The sequence below is a fragment of the Branchiostoma floridae genome, chromosome 11, assembly GCF_000003815.2.
Source record: "Branchiostoma floridae strain S238N-H82 chromosome 11, Bfl_VNyyK, whole genome shotgun sequence".
Lineage (NCBI taxonomy): Eukaryota > Metazoa > Chordata > Leptocardii > Amphioxiformes > Branchiostomatidae > Branchiostoma > Branchiostoma floridae.
The window spans coordinates 16946821-16953037 of record NC_049989.1 but is presented as its reverse complement, the minus strand read 5'-3'; positions in this window follow the sequence as shown (position 1 = coordinate 16953037).

Below are 6217 nucleotides of genomic sequence, written 5' to 3'. Positions count from 1 at the left end.
TTTTGATTCGTTTATAGTTCACTGCTTGGCAAAATTCCACGTATCTATCACATCTTAAGTTATGAACATTCATAATGATTTAGGAATCAGCAAATAGAAGCTTAAGTATGTTTGAATGTAGTTTGTATAAATCTATCTTCTGAGAATGACTGTACTTATACCCAGCCACATAAACATCTCCAGATTCCTGATGATAAATGTTAACTTTGTCATTTAAGACATTGAATAATGTCATTTCTTTCTTTCTTACACAAATGACCAGTATGTGGGACTTCCGGAACGTCATGGATATGGAAATTGCTGCCATTTCTGGACACTCGCCACCACACCAGTTCACAGCCAAGCTTGTAAGTGAAAACTTCCAACTGAAACAAAAACTGTGGCCTGACCCAAAGGAACCAGAAGTTGACATCCCTGTCAACAGATTCATTTACAAGATTCCTCAAATGCACGTCTGTAAAAGGGTTGAGAATAAATGAGCATGACAGTAGGATAGTGGAACACAAGATGAAGTCAGTTGAAGAAGATTAGAAAATTGAATAGAATCACCAATGGATGGAATTCTCTTCACCACGTTTTAGAACAAAATTGTTAGCACATAATTATGAGGAAAGGCAACCAGGAAAACCGACCTGGAAGTTGAGTAACCTAAAACTTCATATGGCACCAGTGATTGAAAACACTTATTGATGAGAAGCAAGGGCTTCATTGGCAAAATTGAGCTAAAAGAACACAGCACCAAATCAAAATTGTGGTAAAGTTGAAACCTGCAAACAGAAAAAAAACTACTGTAGCAAATACTGATTTTAAGAATTCATGTCCGAAAAAGGCACAAAAGAAAGGTTTGACTGTACGACAAAAGTCAATTTGAATAAAATCAACTTTGTTTCATATCAGTCTAAGCCTCTGGGGGCAAAAGCCCCCCCCCCCCCCGGCTAATAGGTCGGATGATGATAAAAATTGTAACTAGAGGAGATCTTATCAGAGTTCTCCCTTGCAGCCATTCGGCTGCAGACGATCGCAACATTATGTTTCTTCACCATCTCTTCCTGAAACAAGTTTTTCCTGGAAACTCAAAAATCTTGACCCACTGAAGGCTCTGAAGAATGTACATACACTCATTGAGAGACCACACACCTGTTTATTATAATTTGCCGCAGAAAACCCCATTTCAGAATTTATTAGGATTCGGACAACTCCAAATCTAAGATGTGTCATCCATCACGCCATTTTGACTTCGGGAAACAGCGACTGAGACATCATTCCTGCACATGCCCGGTATACTTGAGATCTGTAGAAGGCTATTGGAAATTTCTTCATTGTCAAAATCCTGTTGAAGACAGGCAGTACTTCATCATAAAGGATTGTTCTGTGGAACGGCGGGATTCTTCCATGGCAGAAAACAGATTTCGGGCGATCAACAATTCTTACATAGGTAAGTATGCTGCTCCTTTTGGTCCAGAGTCACACAGAGACCCACTTAAAGCGGGCTTCCCTTTTTGGCCTTAACATAAAGACCAATGCTTAAAAATTCTTGATGCACATTGCAAACAAGCTCAGTCGCCATAGCAAGCTGAAGGGCGTTCACCTCATTGGGGAGAATGCCATCTGTCTGGAATGGTACTTTTCCCGGCTGTGCCCAATGATGATGGGCGAGGTAATGTGAAGCGTTTTATCTTAGGCAGAAAAGAGGCCAATGGAAAGAGGCCAAGTGCAAGTAACATCAGTTCACAAACCACTCCAAAACCGAGGTTAATCAGCTTTTTTCCCCATATGGAGTGTATCACTTTGTCCTTATTTTCTAGGTACAGGCCACACTTCAATCCCCTGGTCTTCAATCAGGTTAGGACACCTGTTTTGTGTCTGTGGGAAAGAGATTATGAGAGGTGCTGTGCACAACTTTGCAGAGGATGAGCAGACATGCATTGGTACTTTCGACTCGACAAGGCCCCCAGCTTCACTTTGCACGGTAACGCATTCAAGTTACACCGTTATGTGGTGGATAGGGAGCCCCACTTCTATCGCTGTACCTTATTTCTAATAGATTGTATTTCATTTTCGAGGACATGTTGGCTGTTTTCTGGGGGTACTGTATGGGTGCGATGAAGAGCAGAGGGACGTCACCTTCACGCACATCCAAAGGCGGGGAGGGGGGGGGGGGGGAGAAAGGGCGTGACAGGCTGACGGACAGCCTGGGCTACGCTTACACAGTCAAGAGAAGGTAATTTACTATGGACTATTTACTGTTTTGAAATTTATTACTACAAATAATACTGAGAAATTCTATAAGGCGCAATTCACAGCAGTAGCACGTTTTGTGTTTACTTCAGTTTAATTTGTTCAGGCATAATCTAAATAGTTTGGATGAACCTACAGGAGTGACGTACTGGGAGTGTGCGAAGAGAGTAAAGATGTCGAGGTAACCTGTATTGAATTTGGAAAGGACCGGGGTCCTCAGACGTGGCGAGAACTACAACAACCACCAAAAAAAAGATATAAGGTAGAAAATGTAACAATTATTTTCGTTTCGTAGATCAAAGATCTACAATGTAATAAACAAAAATGTCGACATACAGACAATACACAATGTATACAACTACAAAGGTAACACTTCATTGTTATGATGTCCTGTCCCTTTGAAATTAAAATCAAAGATCTACAATGTCAAGCACAGAAATCACACATTTGAAAGATTTTGTTTGTTTCAGATTCAGCCTGCAGTGCGCGAAAAAGCGGTCGACAACGTCTTCTAATCAGCACACAGCATTTTGCGAGAGACGCTAGCGCTGTTGGCAAACTCAGACGAGAGTGCACCGAATCCGGGACTTTGCAGGATAGCAAATCTTTCAAGTTGTATTTAGTTGAGTGACTTTAAACATTTTAATAATAATTTTACTTCAATACTTATTGTATTGAAGGCATTGTTGCTGAATCTAATGTCTAAAACAGATCAATAACCCGAGTGTGTACGTACTAACAAAGTAGAAAATAAACTCCTCAAGCTAGCAATAATATCCCTTCACAAATCATTAATGATGTTTACTCTTATTTCTTCATAGGCTCAACGCACCGAACAAGGCGGTTACGACTTTCCTAATGACAAAGGTGGCCGCTAGTTGCGATTAGAGCCCTTATGTGATTCGTGGTTAGTAGAGTCGCAAATATCTGACAGAATGGACAATGATTCAACAAACTTCCTTGTCACTGTGTACAGCCGTTTATTGTGAAATTTTCCCTGTGCTTTATTGCAGTAGTTACTATGCGCATTTTATTGTTCACTTAATTGGAACATACAGTTACACAATACAATGAACATGAATGTATTGTAGCCTAATCTTTTCTGTTTCATGGCTATTTTCCCATTCCATGGCCAAAGCAATAGTGGGATGTGATATTGTCTAAATACAATAGATTTCTTGAAATTGTTTAACTTCCGGCCGGTCAAAAAAAATGTTCACTGCTTTCTGTTTTTGGAATCGGTTGTTGGATGTTGTACTGGTAAAAAGCGGTCTGGCGATACCGGTAACCAGCCCACTTCTGACTAACGTTTTCTTAGACTTAGAAACTTCATTCTTTGAAACAGAATTGCAAACAAGTAAGATAAGATTTCCACTAAAAGTACAATGCATTCTTGTTACACCAGCCATTTAAGATTTTCTCAAAGCTAATCATTTAATAATAGTCCTCAGATTAGAAGGACTTTCTGGTTATCACAATTCCAAACCTATGACTCATGCCAATGTTCTAAACCATTTGTTCTGTTGTTTTTAGCTGAGGTTCCTCAGGGGAAAGGTTGGCCAGGGATTCCTCAGTCCGGCAGACCTGCAGTACCCGAGCGCCGCCAAGCCTGACATCATGTCTGATTTAGAAATTTTAAACTGATGAGGAGAGGGAGAAGACATGGGTGGTCAGGCGACCATCCTGGCGGTCCAAGAGACTCACCAGGATTATCGACCGCTGCCAGCAGAGGGTGGAAGCCCTAATTGCGAAGACACCTCACGCAAGATACACTAGGATAAGGTCTACCGAACCTAGCAAAAGAGCTGTGCCAAAGTGTGTAGGGGAGGAATACCTAGATGATGGGCAGGGGGTGCAGATGACAGTGAAGCACAGAAGGGAAGTGAGGTACAGGACGGAAGTGGGGTAGTGGAGGGAAGTCGGGTATCGGAGGGAAGTGGGGTATGGGGGGGGGGGTGAGTTGTCAGAAGACGAGTGAGAAGATGAAGTTGAAGGTGGGATACGTTTATTTGAAGATGAGGATAGTGACAGTGATTGAGATTATGTGTGATATGTAGTTTAATTGCATCAGTGACAATGTATGACAATGTATAGACAACGGAAGGTTCAGTCTGGTACTACACATATATGTTATACTACAATAGTTTCAGTTCCTTCAATGCTAGTGGAGTTTGTCGAGTGAAATTTACTGTAGGTAACAAAGGGAACTGTGACATACATTAGATTGAGTATTTCTCGCAGCTTTGCGACATAATATTTGTCTAAAATCAGTATGCGAAGTAGGCTAGCGTGAACAGTTTTATCAAACGTATGTAGATGATGTAGCCATCATAATGTTCTACACCTTTACCCCCTCCCCCAGAACGTGAATCAACCATCCTTCTTCCACTGCCCGATGTCCTGTGGCATCGACTCACGAACGCACAGCTCCGTAAACTGTACCCCTGCTACGTGAAGGTACTGTTCAGCGGGCGCGGCCAACCGGGATGGGGCAAGCCGGAAAAGATACCGACCCGGTGGCTGGATGGAGTTTCGCCATGGTCGTCGATCGACAGAAGCAAGGGCATTGGCAAGAAACCAGAGGGAAAGGAGTACAAAGACGGTAATCTTTTCCGCCTTTATAATAACAAATTTATCGAGGCTTATCTATCTGCCCCATGATCTGCTGTTGTGTGGTTGCAAAGAAACGTTTCAGGCTCCATATATGCATTGATACGTTCCAATGTACATACGAAACAGGCTTGTTGATATAACCGTTTTCCCCCTCCGAATTGACCCTTTTGATATTCAAGTGACTAGGTAAAGCAAGGAAGATAAAAAGTCCTTGGGTAAACAGTACAAATAAAATTGCCAGATGAACGATTCCAGGGATTTTTGTTGTTGTATATTCCTGGTATCCTTTGGTGGGTTATAAATTAATGGTTTATTAGCTACAAACAATTGCGCATAGACATGTTTATACCATTGCAGCCGTGCTTGGCTGCATTGATACATTTACTATTGATTAAAATTTCATATGGGGATAATCATTGTCCAGCATTTCCTTGCAAAAACAACAACTATGTTACTGCCTGTTTCCACAGACGAATGGCAAAGCGCCTTGCAGATCGTTGTCAAGTCCGCCATTATGGAGACAGGCTACGACCCCAGTACGTACTTCCGCGGCGGACACCCCGGACTGCTGGGGGGCAGTGGTCCCCACACGACCGACCACAAGGTCTTCCAGTCTGGCCGCCCGACATCACAGCATCGGAGGGCGTAGGGGACAGCCCGGTGTCAGAGTAGGACACCGACAGTCCGAACCATGACAGCCCGGAGGCACGCGGATTGTGGCAACAAACCCGACAACCAGAACCAGGGCAGTCAGGTGTCTCAAGGCATACTACATCGACCTCCACAGCCCGCGTCACGACAGCCCGGACCCCAATCGACCGGGACGAGTACCAGAGGGAGTCCGGGTCATTTAGTACGTCGATTCCGGGTCAGAGTACGGCGAGTCCGACACGGCCCCCGACAGCCCGGTTGTCTTCAGGTGGCGGGGGAAGAGGGTGCGAGCCTTCTAGATGAATACTCCAGTACCCAAAAGAGTACGCAAGCCAAAAGTGCTCTGGACTCCATCGAATTAAATACTAGTAATACATGTAGTGCAGATGCAAGTATATGCCTGAAAAAAATAGCGCAGAAACCCTGGTTCACTAGCGTGTGTTAGTTTTGAACATAAAAAACATTTACATACATATCGGCACATGAATGTTAGCTTTAGTTTTTTTCTCGCATTCAAATACCACGTAGTGTTCATTCCATATTATTGGTTGCAAGTGTTTCCGATCAGGCTCCATGAATACATATACGTGTTTATTAGACACGTGTATATCAGGATGAGATAGATACAAGTTGATGAGATATTGTTGACTGTTGCTTGTTATGCAGGGAATACGTGAATCACGTGTATCAACAGTTTCTTATCAACTTAAAGATG